The 13,969-nt window shown below is 41.0% G+C and overlaps 1 protein-coding gene across 3 annotated transcripts in view; it reads left to right on the top strand.

Annotated features, from left to right (window-relative positions):
* Positions 1-13,969, top strand: part of Polr3b (RNA polymerase III subunit B) — a 109,260-nt gene that overhangs the window by 80,645 nt on the left and 14,646 nt on the right. The gene's annotated exons all lie outside the window — the stretch shown is intronic.

The following is a 13,969-nucleotide window of genomic DNA, read 5'->3' as shown; positions in this document are numbered from 1 at the left end:
AGTCCTGGAAGTTTTTTGGGGCCCCGGAATCTTGGTGGAACCTCCAAGATGAAATACCCAGATCGCGAGGCCCCAAATGACCGGCAGGCTTTGAGTCTGATGTAAAACACACGAGGGTCCTTTATTACAAACTTGAGCTGGGTGGCTGCCCTTTATAAGAACAAAGGGGCAAGCGACCCCCAGCTCCCGGGGGGAACAAGGTTTTTAAGGGAACAAAACGCAAGCAGGGAAGTGCAGGTCTTCGCGTTACAGGATTGGGTGAAAGGGTCTCTAGGGGAGCTGACCTTTAAAATGATTGGTTTGTTTTTATGTGCCAAAACTGCAAATGGTCAGGTCTGGACACCTGACCCCCGGTACTGCCCTGTTACGCACAGATTAGGGGAGGGGGAGTTAACACATTCCATGGGCTTTCTTAGGGGCTGTGTGACCCTAGTCATACTCTAAGGTTAATCTGGGCGGGGGACTGCTGCTGGACCCCTACTCTGAAAGGAATGTGATCTGATTTTGCCCTAGTCCCAGGAATTAACTCTTAAGTTTTTGAACCTCTCAGTTTCTCTGTGTAGTGTTGACTGTTCTGGAACTCTCCTTATAGATCAAGCTGACCTCAAACTCAAGAGATCTGCCTCCCGAGTCTGGGAGTAAAGGTGTACATCACCATGCCAAGCCTTCTGTTAGTATTTTAATGATATCTAGAGATTTATATGGTAGAAGTGTTTGTCTCATTTATTTCATTTTCATTTCATTCTATGCCCAGTATAAATCCATATACTGTACCCATTGAAGTACATATGACAGTAATAGGTATTCTTATGAAAGGTACATGCGTAAACTGTTCTGTGTTCTGTTGTGTCATAGAAGCTGAGCTCTAGGAGGTATCTCAGAATTAAATATCCCTTAACAGCTTTGAAAACTCTCATCTTACTTGACTTACTGTCTAAACAGAATAGAACTTGACGTTAGAAAATGTCAGTATTCCTTACAGAAATTCATACCATATGAGAATATCCCATTCTGTGTCAACCTACACATGTCACATGTCCTGGCTAGTTCTGTGTCAACTTGATATAAGCTAGAGTCATCTGAGAGGAGTGATCCTCAATTGAAGAAATGTGTCCATAAGAACCAACATTTTCTCGGTTAGTGATGATGTGAGTTCCTAGCCCATTGTGGAGGTGCCATCCGTGGACAGGTGGCCCTGTGTTCTATAAGAAAACAGGCTAAGCAAGCTCTGAAGAGAAAGCTGGTGAGGAGCACCCGCCATGGCCTCTGCATCAGCTCCTGCCTCCAGGTTCTATCCTGTTTGAGTTCCTGTTCTGACTTCCTTTGATGATGAACAGTGATGTGAAAGCATAAGCCGAATAAACCCTTTCCTCTCCAACTTACTTTTTTGTCATGTGTTTCAGTGTAGTAATAGAAACCCAAAGTAAGACACATACCCAAGTCCATTTCATATCACGTAAAGAACTGGAGATGGATAAGCACCGCATGCCAGTGCTTATGGTCCTACAAAACTTACTAAGGGCAGAAACATGTTTTTCAGTTGTGAAGCCTAGTGAAGCCTGTCTTGGAGCAGGCTGAGTCAGTCCTTGGCAAGAGCACCTTCGTAAATAGGTGAGAGTTGCCTACCTTCAATTTGTGATTGGTGGGTTGCTCTTGGGTTTACCTGAAACATCGTGGGTCTGCACATGGACAGAGCACTGCTGTGGAGATGAACCCTAAGCAGTAAGCTCCATTAAACATGGGCCTCTAAGTGAAATGTCAGGAAGGCTTTGTGCTGTAGCTTTTTTCCAAACTGTTAATATGACAGGGATCAGGCTCGGTGACAGAAGCGCCTCTGGCTCAGTTGTGTTCGCAGTGGCTTTAGGGATCAGTTGCTCTTAGGGCCTCTGACATACACGCTTTACTTCCAAGCTGAAGGACGTCCTCCTGGGGTGGCTGACCTTTACTTCAGTGAGGACTGTGACGTCCTAGTTTTTCTTTTCCAGATGCCTTTTAATCTAAGGTAAAACCTTCTGATTAGCCCTCATTCCCTTGATAGTCCTGTCTTATGGTTTTATCAGAGTTATGGAAAAGCCAGGAGGCAGAAAAGGAAGCAGCTAAACAAAACAAAACAAAACAAAAAAAAAAAGTAGTTTACACTTTAACAGAATGGTGAAAGACCAGGGTTCTCAGGGGAATATAAATGCACTTGTCGTGTGGTTTTTATCAAGTAATAAATATCCAGTATCTTATTATGTGCACTCATGTTTATGTGTCTATACAGTGGTGCATGTGTGGTCTCAGGGGACAGCATTCAGGCATCTTCTCCTTCCATCATGTGCATTCTAAAGTTCAAACTCAGGTCATCAGACTTGGCAACCAGCACCTTTACCTGCTGATTCATCTCACTGGCACACCCACATGATTTTTAAAGGTTAATTTGTTGTATTTTTAAATGGCAGTTTGGGCTGGTACAGTTCTGTGGTAGATGACTTCCCTCTTGAGGCCCTGAACTTCCAGCACTGCAAATAGACAAGGAGGGCCCATATGCTAAAACAAAACTTAGTTCTTGCTTTTCATCCATCTGTGTCTCCCAGAAGCAATTTCATCCCATTTATACCCTCATATCTCTAAGAATTCTTAGACATACTCATTCATCTTAGGTGTTAACTTCCTGACTTAGTGTTAAGATGGATAAGTGGATCCAGGAACTTACACCTCTTGTCTTCACATCCTTCCTTAGCCCCCTGACTAGGACTGTCATAATTTGGAGTCATTTAATTACATAGACAGTAATTAATGCAATAAGCAATCATTTGAGTATAGCTGTTCTGTAACATAAATTTCTTTCTGAAGTAATAATTTTTCCCATTTATTTGCAATTCTGAGGATTACATATTTGTCTTTATATTGTTCTTGTATACCGTCAACAGACTCTGTACAGTTTCCCTCATGATCAGTACTCTATTTGGGGAAATACACAAGTCTCTGTTGCCAACTATGGCATTCATTCTCAGAGCCAGAGCTTCTCAGCAGTATTAAGAACTCAGTATCTAGGTTAGGGAGATAGTTCAGTTTATAAAGTACCTGCCACACAAATAGCGGACCTGAGTTCATACTCTCAAAACTCATGTGAAAACAGGTAGTAGTGTACATCTGTAATCTCAGCACTGAGGAGGGGAAGGGAGGTCAAGAGGATTCTAGGGGCTTGCACCAGCTAGATTGGCTGAATTGGTGGATTCCTGCTTCAGTGAGAGACTCTGACTCAAAAAATACAGTAGAGGTCAATTAAGGAAGACACCTGATGTTGAACACACAGGGGTGGAGCAGCAGTGCTTTAAAATAATGTTCATGAGCCAACAGTCCACCAGAGCCACAAGCTGTCTCATGCTAAGTGCTTATTGCTTGAGCGCCGAGCAGCTGTTTCACAGGAAAGCTGAGCACACACTGTTAGTATGTTAAGGCTGCTAGAGTGAGTACCACAGCCCTGGGAGGCTCACCACAGCAGTAGATTTTCTTTCTATCTTGAGGCTGGCCATCAAAGAACAAGATTCCAGCAGATACAGGTTCTTCTGAGACCTTGCTCCTCGGCTTGCAAACTGTCACCTCACTGCGTCCTCAAATGGACTTTTCCCCTATAAATACACCAAGCTTATTAGATTAGGTTCGTCTCTGTGATCTCATTCAGCTGTAATTGCCCTTGTTGTTTTTGTCTGGAGGGTTTGACAGGTTGTTTGTTTGTTTGTTTGTTTGTTTGCTTTGGAGACAGTCTCACAATGTAGCCTTGGCTTGGTACATAGTCCGGCTGGCTGTCCTCAAACTCACTGAGCTCCACCTGACTCTGTTTCCTGATGCTGGGATTAAAGGTGTATAATCACTAAATACAGCTGTATTCTAAGGTTTCGTGAGAGGCAAGGCATCAACATGCTGGCCTGGGTAGACAAGACCAATAACAGAGAGAAAGCTGCTGACCTATGGAAACTCCTGCTTCTTGATTCTCGCAGTGTGCTTACCTTTTTCTCATCCCCAAACCCCAGCCTCTTCTCCTTATAGAACAGTTGTTGAAATTACTGAGAAAAGGATGGTGGGCACCAAGTCTCATGAGAGTGTGTATGTATAAACATGTCCTATCTGCTGTAGACTTCTCTGGCTGGCCTCTGCTTTGTTGGGAATATTCTAGCATGAGAATCATTTCCCTGAGGCTTTTGACAGCATTATCATGTAGTAGATGCAGTGTCACTCATTCATGTAGACTGTACATTGCAGGACTCATCTTTTTTGTACTGTTTCTCTAATATGCTTTTGCCTATTGGAGTGTCTGTGTATGTGTGTTATATGTACATGTATACATGCATGTGCCACTTGCACATGAGAGGTTCAAGGTTAGCGTCTGGTGTTTCCTTCCCACATTCTACCTTTTCTTGTTTTTTGTGTTTTGGGTAAACAAGGTTTTTTCAGCAAACCTGAAACTCAGATAAGCTGGACTGGCTAGTTACTTTCAGGGACCTCTCTCCCTTAACCCCTTGACTTTATCTGATCTGTGTTACTATTCCTAGAATAGTTAGTCTGGGCAGGTTATAAGTACAGAGATTTATTTCTTATAGTTCTAGAAACTAGAAAATTCAAGGTCAAGTGTCACATCTGTTGAGGGCTTTTTTAGTTAACATCATATCATGGTAGACATCGAAAAGGCAAGAGAGCACACCAGAGAGCGCGTCTGATGCAGTTTGCAGCCTCAGAAGCTTCTGTACTCACGCTGATCTACTCATGCCCTGCACATCTCTCAGCAGTCCCCCCTGTCCAACACTGTCTCACGGGGGCTGAATTTTTCACACACATGTTTAGGGAAATAAATCCAATCCATAGGAGGTCTGTACTGAGCAAGTGGTGTGCTCTCAGTAACATGGGCAGGAGTGGGACAGGAGTCATGTGGCGGAGGTAACCAGGGCACCTGGTAAGCATTTGAGCCTCGGGTTGGAGGTGTTTGTAGATTCTTAAGTAGAGGAAACAAGTGGACATGAGTCTGGAGTTGAGCAAGAGGGTAGAGCTAGGGATAGGATTTGGGAGTCTTGTGTGCCGTTTGTCCCCAGATTTATAGCATGGTACTTTGGGTGTGCTGATAATTTATAAACACTTTACAAATGTTCTATCCTTTTATCTGTACAATTCTAGTCAGTGCTGGGATTCCTGCCATACAGAATGAGGCATTTGAACCTCAGAGAGGACGTTTGTCTGGTACAGCTTAATACTTGCAGAATCAGGATTTGAATCCTGAATTTTTTGAGTGTGTTGTCTCTTCCGTTAAACTGGCTGAAGGTGGCTCTTTTCTGTTCTGATACCCCATTCTTATTACCTCTGGAATTGCCGCAGTCCTGGAAATGTTTCCTTAGAAGAGTCCAGCCTTTTCCTGACACTGCATTTTATATTTCTTTCAAGTCCTTTCTGTGTCTTCTTGAGAGGGGCAGCTCTTCAAAATTATCATTTTTCCTAGATGAATCTGTTTATATCTACCACCAAAGCAGAGTAAATGCTACCATATGTGAATGGGTCTTGACCCACTTTCCAAAACTGTATCTCTAGATGCCCCTTCTCTAAAATTAACTCATTATGAAAGTGTCCCTGTTGCCTTCTTTAACTAATCATCTGCTAAGGCTTTAGTGGCTTGATTGATTAAAATTCAGACTCATGAATTTGAAGAAATAGAAAATGAAGTAAAATTCTAAGCCTTCAGTTTTGACCATTCTCCCCTCTTTTGGCTAGATGTGATAGCTAAAGCCAGAAGGAGGAACATAGAGAAAGTATGGACGGTGATAGCAGTCATAGCACAACTCAGGTGGTACAGCCCAAAGAGGATCAGACTTAAGAGTCAGGTCTTGCCAAGGAAAATGAGAATACATTGGAGATTATGGCCCATAGCACCAGTTATGATCTTAGTAATCACTGCAAAATGGACTGATAAAAGTCTCACCAGTTTGTTGTGGGTTCTGGGCTGTATGTGCCACACCATGATTCCTGGCTTGGCTGGTTTGTTGTAGTCCAGACACATTCCAGGGTAAGAACAGTGGTTGAAATGTGGACTTTTTTTAGACAATAAAGCATTGCCTGCAAGTTGACCCATAAGTCTTCCCTAGAAGAAAGTCTACAGGTGATTTTGATTTAACACATATTTATGCTCCCTTTTAAGCATGGAGTTAAGCCGTTGATGTTCCTGCAGAAGCATGGGCCTATAGATGGCCTGGTTGGTTTGTTATTTTGTTTTGGGTTTTGTTTTGTTTTGTTTTGGGTTTTTTGGTTGGTTTTTATTGTTTGTTTGTTTTTAAAGCTGTTGTTAGGAATTCTTTTAAGTACATATATAATATACAGATTAGATTACATTTCTTACATACTTCATACCTGTTAAAATAGCCTCTCCAGAAGGTAACAGATTATAGTTACACAGAACGTGAGTATTGATACCCTTTTCACTCATAGTCACTTCAAAGGTAACAGATACCTAGTAGCTAAATGGGGCCACTGGGGACAGTCAGTTTGACATTAGCTGTATGCTGTGCATGATGGAAAGAGCTGATGAAGACTCAAGCAGATGGAATGACTGGGTAAGCTGGAGCAAGAGAATCCATACCACAGCATGTCCACAGCAGCAGCGTGATGAGCAAAGATGATGATTGGCCAGAGAAGAACCACTGTAAGACATAAAAGGGTTTATCAGTCCCTGTAGCATTACCCACTGGACCCTCCAAAACTCAGGTTAAACTGGGTGTGGTGCCACAACCTTTAATCCCAGCAGGCTGATCCCTATGATCAAGGCCATCATGGTCTACAGAGCAAGTTCCAGGACAGCCAGATCTACCTAGTGAGACCTAGGTATCAAAAAAAAAAAAAAAAAAAAAACACAGAGAGGAACAACAATGGTAACATTAAAAACCAGGACTAAACTGACAGAGCCAGTGTTGAAGGAAAAAGTCTTGAATGAAGATCAGAAGCAGGCCAACACACTCTCAATACCCTCTGTTGCATTTTTCATTAAAGAATTTTCAGGCAGCGGGCCGCCAAGGCACATGCCTGTAATCCCAGCATGTGAGGAGGCAGAGGCATGACAATCTCTGTGAGTTCGAGGTCAGCCTGGTCTATAAAGTTAGTCTACGACTGCCAAGGCTACACAGAGAAACCTTGTCTTGGCAGGGAGGAGAAGCTAATTCAGTCTGTTCCCTGTGACAGTCGGAATCTTCCTGAAGAACACACAGACTTTGTTATGAGCATCATCAGTGAGACTATGGCAAGGCATCTGCTGCTGGCCCAAAGTGCTTTCGATCTGGGGAGAGCTGGGTTACTTGAAGAGGGCCTCCTCTGCAGCACAGGGTAAACGAACGTGCTATATGTGTTTACAAAAGAGGCAAAGGCTGTTTTGGTTTTTAGTTCTTTGGGGAGTTTTGACCTCTTCCATGTTTCATGTGTTTCACTTGAGAGTGAAACTGTGACTCCCATGGTTCATGGTTCAGACGGGCCAGAGAGTAGAGGATCTCAAGTGCTGAGCTCTGTCATATCCTGCTGTTATCAGCCATGTGTAGAAAGATACAAAGAAACGCTCACATGATGCCAAGCTCACATTCTGGAGCTAGACTCTTTTTTTGGTTTTTGTGGGTTTTTTTTTTGTTGTTGTTGTTGTTGTTGTTGTTTTGTTTTTTAGTAGAAACAAGTATATCAGGCTCTTTGGCTTTTTATAAATTCTACATAGAGGGAACTCATTGCAGCATAGTATTTTCATATTAAGACTTTTTCCTCTGATAATGCCTTTATTAGATTATGTTTTTGGTCTTTTTTTAATTCCTTAGGGAAAGATTATATTAGCCTAAGGACTTAAGTTTCATCTCAGTGTCCAGGCAAAGCGAATTATTATATTTTCTGTATATCCTCTTTCTGTTGCTGCCATTCACATTGAGTAAGGAAAGAGTAGATTCCTTTGATGTGGAGAGGGGAAAAAGCAATATATCACTCTCCTGAAAGAACATTTCTCAGTCTCTCATGTGAAAAAGGATTAGCACCTCCAACAAAGGTCCCGCAGATCACAGAACCGCAGCAATGCCAAGCACTGTTTCTAAGGAAAAACTGTATTTGAGCAAGCGTGTTTGTCCTGGCAAACAGAAGCTTTTTAATAACTGCAAATCTGAGATAATGACATCCATTCCTTAGTGCCCCCTCCATCCTCTGGGACCAGATAGCCAGTTAAAATTCTCTGAAGTCACCCATTGTTTGAAGTGGAAGCTTGATCTTACAAAAACTATAGCTTTCACTTAGTGGTTCTCTGTATTTATTTGTCATTGGCTTAGAAAGGATAGTGTATTTATAGACAAAGTTTTCTAGAATAGTTCTTTGACTCTTGCTCAAAATAAGTCCTCTTAAAAGATTGACTGCCTCTAAAGATTGATTATTATTTTGATGAAGTATAGCTTAAAAGAAGTTCTGCCCTTACTGTCCAGAACATTTAACATCCTTCTATACTGCTATGAAGAGGCTGTGAGGAGTAAGAAAATGTTTCTTTGTGTGTGCTGGAAAATCTGAGAGCCATGTTTGTTCATTAAACAAATTAAAAGCCAGTTTTCTCAGAAATTTGTTCATTATGGTGTTTTGTTTTGTTTTATTTTCTATAGTGTTTTCGAAATTGGATGAGTGACAATACCTCAGCCTGGAGTAAAAAACTACATAGCTAGCACCTTGTCCTCACACAGCTTCAGGTTGTGAAAATCCTCTGCCAGGCTCAACACACTGGATATCTTTGGCTCCCTAGCTTCCTGATCCTGCTTCAGTGGATGTTTCTAAGTGAGAGGGGAGGCAGGTGACTGATTAAAGTAATGGTGAGAGCCCAAAGATGAAGTGCATTTTATCCAACAACAACTCTTAAAAATCAGAGTCCACGCAGGAATTCCAACAACTTCCTAATGTTAGAAGTCCAGATTCTGCCACTAGCCACTTCATTGTAAGACTTTACTTTAGCTTGCTGTCTAAGAACAAGTTTTGATCTTGTGGGGCTCACTGTAGCCCTCCGCCCTTTTAGTAAACACCAAACTAAAGCTTTGAAATTAGGGGATTTAGTGTTTTACGGCCGAGAATAAAAATCTCCAATTCTGTTTTCAAATGGTGTAAGCTCAACACATTTCATTAAGTTCTTGACACATTTAGCCATGTGTATTTTGTAAAGTTCCTATGGTTATTGTTTTACAATAGCTGCTTCCAGAAACATTGTAAGGGTTTCAATTAATCAGCCCTTTGTGTGCCTCAGACTATGCAAATTTATCACATCAAACCATTCAGCTGCTCATGGGAAAGCCGTGTAAAAACGCTATTGTCTTCTAGCACCTCCTCTCATTTAGAGTGATGTTTTAATAAGAAAGCTAATCAAGTTTTCTTATGCATTATTTATCTGTTAACATGTAAGGAGCCAAATTGAAGTTACATCAGCTAGGATATGGCAAGTGATGTGAGACCTGGAAGTGATAGGGGATGATTTAAGGTGGTGGTGAAAAAAAGAAAAGGTTAATTTGATAACTGGAAAAAAGGGAAGACAGGAGTAACCACCTGTGTTAGCCTTCACATTTGGATTTAGAAATTTACATTTCTGAATGTTTAAAGCATATAGACATGAGTTTATTAAGTATTTCTTACTTGATAGGAGAGGTCAAACTTGAGAGCATTCTGACTATTGCTTTGGTCCTACTTGGTACTATATTCATCATCAGTAAGCAGTTTCCCAATAGACACTTGTACCCTGGCCCTGGGTAGCTCTAAAGGTGTTAGAAGGCAGAATTTTTATTATGTGAAATGGCTAGAACAACAGACTAAAGGGTGCAGGCTCTGACCTCTGCAGCCAAACTTGGGGAAAGTGTTCCTGGCTGGCCGTTCATTAAATTGATCTCCTCTTAGTACTTCCTGCTGGGAGCAATTAGGTATCTTATATAGTAACAATTCCTTGTATTTAGATTTTCTCTAAGGCCCATAAAGTTGCTCTCAGACATTAGCTCATCAGTTCTTCTAACACAATTGCCTGATGATGGTGGTGCTAATTATTCCCACTATAAAGACCAAACTACTAAGGTTCATCAGTGCTGCTTCTTTTCCAGCCAAACACCAACTGCCCATTTAGTGTCTGTTAAACAGAAGAGCATCAGATTAAGGTCACCTGATTCCTTGTTGTCCTCCCTCCACTGGACTGAGGTCCAAGGAGAGATGAACTCTACAGATACCATCTCCCCTACATTCATGGGCTTCATAAACATGGCATCTGTCATGTTTGCTTCTTCACCACCCAGCCTACAGTGTAACTTTAGAAAAAAAGGCTCACTTCCTACAGTGTAACTGAGAGAAAAGGTCACTTCCCTCTTCCTTCCTAGCAATGTGAAACTGGAGTCAATAGCCTCCAAATAGTGTTCTACCAAACTGAATACCAGTGAGTTAGGCTTTAATCAGTGTGATTTCAGTGGCTCTCCTTCCAGATGTGCTCTGCATCACCTGAACATTCAAACAGGGCAAGCACAGTTAGAGAAGGCTGTTTTTACCTTCTAATATTCACTTGGATTAATCTGTGTTGGCTGCATCTGCCTACCTGGCATTGTGTCCTCACTTACTGATAGTGCTTATTTCATACTATATGCTTAGTTGTGTGACAACCAATAGAAAACCATTTGCTAGTCAGCCCTCATTTGTGAAGTCACCTTGGAAATAGCTTTTGAATTAAATGTATCATTTCAGTTGTCCTCTGCAGTTAGCATCTACCCTCCTGTCTTTATATGGCTCTAGAATGGTAAATTATTTTTTTTTCTTTTTTGGGTGGATTTGTTTGTTTGTTTGTTTGTTTGTGTTTGAGGTAGGGTCTTGCTGAGTAGCCCAGGCTGGCCTTGAATTCAGAATTCTTCTGTTGCCCCAATACTTGCATTATTGGCATGAGCTACCACACCCTGATTTTTTCTGATACTTTAACTCTTATCTATTTAATTTAAAATATTCCATCAAGTAGAAATAACATACTAAAACTAATAGGTCAGTTACTATTATTAATTATTAGAAATATGTTTTAAGAAAAATAAATGATTCATAGTGCCAATTGGACTTTCTCTGGACAGACTGGTTTTACATGATTTCTAGGTTGCTCTCTGAAGTCAAAGAAATAAAGATAGCCACTAGTTATAGGAGCCTGCAGGGTCTAGGTCCTCCGAGTAGACTGCACTCAGTCATAGCTCCCCTGGACTCCATAAGTTCTCCTTCTTTATGCTTGGAGTTAGTGTCAGTGCTGATGGTGTAATATTCTCTTGGCAGGGTGTCTGCTCTTAACATTCCCAGCTTTTTTTTTTTTTTCCCATTGATTTGTGTTTGCTAAGAGTCCTGTGATACAGTCTATGACCTAATTCCCAGTTGCCTCCATGAGTGCATCCATGCTCCTTAGCAAAATGTATTTGCATTTTGCAACCAGGAGGCTGTGCTGAAAACAGTGGGGTTGAGACATCATGAGCTGGACTGAAATTTTATTTTTAAATCTGAAATGCTGTGTAAGCACTTAAGGTATGAATCAGTAATCATTTCCCAACAGCTCCCATTAGCCATGCTGTATTTGTAGTCAGTCTTTCCAGGGATGCTAACATGCTGAAGCACACTGCATCTCATTTGCATTTTAAGCCAGCATTCAAGGGAAGTGACCACAACTTTTGAAAGTTCTGAGTACTGAAATGGACTTTATGTCTCTGTTCCTTGATGAAACAGTTTTAATTTTTCATTGGAAGAAAAGAAACTTTCACAGTGTAGTAAACATCTGAATACTTCTGAGCCAGAAAATATAGAAGGAAAGAAAAAGATTGTGTTTAAATGTTTCTAAGATTGAGAACGTTCTTTGCTCCTGATGGATTCAGTAAAGTGCAAACTTAAAAAATCATCTGTCTAATTTGAGATTCAAGATCATCAAATTCTGTCTAAATATTTTGTTTTAACTCCTAAGCTCATTATGGTCCCTTTGTGTTAACTTGTATTAAACGCTGTCAGCTATGACTGGTCTCATAAGCACAGTCAGTGGGGCAGAATAAGTTAATTATTTACTTGTGTCACTACTGCTCTTCATCTAATGAAATGCACAGCTGTGTTGGATCTGCGGTTGGATGTGTAGCTCCCATTGTTCCGAGAGTCAGCAGAGGGTAGAAGCCGCGGGGACGGAGAGCCCTCTCCTCTCTCTGCTGTTCTGGCTTTCTGTGTCGATTTCATGGGTCTTTTATCATTCACTTTCACACAAAACAAACAACACAGAGCTGTCTGCTATGGGAACCATCTTGGCATATAAAAGGGTTTTCAGGAACTCAAGTCATTTTAAGTTAGCAAAGATTTAATTTTTGGCTTACAGGTGCCCTTGGTTCAGATACAACCGAAGCAGTTCTGTAATAGGACGGAATGAAAAAGAGCTCCTCGTGTATGTTTTGGTTTTGGTTTTGGTTTTGGTTTTGCCACAAGTGTCAGGAAAGGGCAGGTTTAAAAAAAAAAAAAAGGAAACTGTGTACTAAAGATTAATCAGGCTTGGAGGAAAAGTACTAGATTCTGATTTTAGGAATGAGCATTTTGTCTTAATGAGCTTGAATTGGCTCAATTAAATGTGTCAGCTAAAACCAAAGATATCAAGTACAAGTCCTCTCTCTTCCTGCCCTCTCTAAGTCGCAGCCTACATGTCACACTGCCTCAGTCTGTTCTGGTCCCTCCCCCACCCCTCCTCCTGGTGATTTGGAGGGTAGGCGGCAGTGTCTTCCAGGCTGATGCCAGCACCCCTGTGAGTTCTATCTGCATTTCCCCTTTGATTTTGTGTTTAAAGGTTATCACTGAACTTGGCTTTCACCTGCCAAAAGGTGTTCTCAGCAGATGTCAGAGGCCACATAGGGATAGCTGCTTCCAACATTTGGCTCAATGCTGCACAGTGATGCTGTCAGGGTACCTAGATTTACAATTTGATCTCTTTCAAAGTAGACTTCCCAGTAGTGCTCTTTTTTTGTCAGATATTTCAGTATGGATAAGATGTTTTTTTAGAGGGAAGGGAAAAGTCACATACTCTGATATAAATTTTGGCACATAGCTATATCTTAACTGCAGCATTTCAAACGACTGTTTCTATTATTCATATAGGGAAGCATTCATGATATGATTTAAAAAAAAAAACAAAAAACAAAACTTTTCAACCAAAATAGCTATCAAAGGAACTGTATGCTCTAGAATCCAACATTGCAATTCTAACTGCAGTCTTGTTGGCAGCCACTAGAAAGCAGAGTGTTAACACAGTTCTGCATAAGCAGGTGGATTCTTTTCCTCTGCACTTTAGCTCTTCCTGATATACAGATCATAAAGGCTTTATTTTAAAGAAGTTTGGGGTTCTGGAAATATCCTGCAGTGCTTGCTTATCCTGTCTTAGGTTTTTAGCTCCAACACTGCAATAATAATAGCTTTAATTAAAAAAAAGAAAGAAGTGGCTTGACTTGTATAGAGGACAAACAGGAATGAAAATCTTTGGGTGTTTTAATTGAACCTGACATTGTTAAGTCACACATGGGAAAGGAGTTTTCCTTTATTACAGCAGTTTAAGAGTGCTTGTTTTCCTGTTCTGTGTTGTTGTGTACAAGTTTTCCAACTCTTATATAAATTGGAATTGATCACCTAAATTCTGTCCATTCTTATCTTCCTGGGGGAGGGTGGTTACAGAAGAATTAAAAACTATCTATCAAGAAAAATCTCTTCCAGCTTCAAATGCTGTTAAGGAATACTCAGGCCTTAAGAGAATGTCAGTGCAGTGCAGAGCTGGAAGGCCACTATGCTGTGTTCTCATTCTTAGAATTCCATGTCTAATTCTGGTCTTTTACTCTAAGAATAATTTGGCTCCTATTTTTCTTGTTGGACTTCAGAAGTTCAATCAAAGATCACTTTTCTAAGGTGCTGTAAGCTACAGGAATTAAAATTACATAGGCCAGGGAAGCCCTGG

Source organism: Psammomys obesus, unplaced genomic scaffold, assembly GCF_907164565.1.
Source record: "Psammomys obesus unplaced genomic scaffold, mPsaObe1.curated_primary_1811, whole genome shotgun sequence".
In the NCBI taxonomy this organism is placed as follows: domain Eukaryota; kingdom Metazoa; phylum Chordata; class Mammalia; order Rodentia; family Muridae; genus Psammomys; species Psammomys obesus.
The sequence above is the reverse complement of the archived record's forward strand: the minus strand, read 5'-3'. Positions and strand labels throughout refer to the sequence as shown.